Here is a 963-nt window from a genome sequence, read left to right as displayed (position 1 = left end):
AATAAATCATCGATGTTTTCATGGGTGTTTTCAACTATATTTCTCCAGGTGTTATTGACTATGAACAATGCTAGGGGAGGGGAACAGTTCCCCTCACTTCTAGAATACACCAATCGACACAAATCGTTGGTGTTTCTCTCAGTGTTGTTGATTATGAATAGTGACATGGGAGGGAAATAATTTCTTCACCTCTACAATACGTTAATCAAAATGTTTGAGATTCAGTCAATTATGAGTTATTAGAAAGTAAATATTGATGATGTTGCCTATGAGGTATTCAATAATATATGAGTTTGTGATATTATAAGAGATAAATAATCCATTAATAACAAAGTTTAATTAATATTCTTACTAAATAAAATGTCTCAATTTATTATAGTTAAATATCACATAATTATATACTTTTCTAAATTCTATTTTAGATAAACATCTTCCTCTAACAATCTAAATTCTATTTTAGATAAATATCTTCCTCTAACAGAATTTTTTGGTGTGGGTCATCTAGGATTAAAGAATATTGACAAGTTCCCACTCAAAGATACTTTACCACCATTGTCATGTCTTGGAACATGATTTATTCTAGTTCTTAAATGAGGCTTCAAATAGTATGAGATAAATATTGAAATCTCCTCAATAATATAGGCTTTATATATTGATGCCTCAACATGTACCTGGTTTTCTTTTTATCTTTTTTCTTAAGGTTGGACAAGTACTTGCACAGAATTAAACGAATGTTTTCAATTAACAAAAATAATGAAAATAGTATTAAAGATTACGTTGCACATGTAATCTCTAACCTCTCGAATCGATACATCCATCTACACTGAACCCGGTTGATTAGTACTTAAAAGTGCATTTTTATCAAAGTTTTATTTCATCATTTTGCACTCGAAGTATCAATAACTCCTTAACTAAAGCATGTTTTATAATAACGTATCTAATAATATAAGATACCTTTAATTT

Source organism: Populus euphratica, unplaced genomic scaffold (assembly GCF_000495115.2).
Source record: "Populus euphratica unplaced genomic scaffold, PopEup_1.0 scaffold738.1, whole genome shotgun sequence".
Lineage (NCBI taxonomy): Eukaryota > Viridiplantae > Streptophyta > Magnoliopsida > Malpighiales > Salicaceae > Populus > Populus euphratica.
This window is presented reverse-complemented; position numbering follows the sequence as displayed.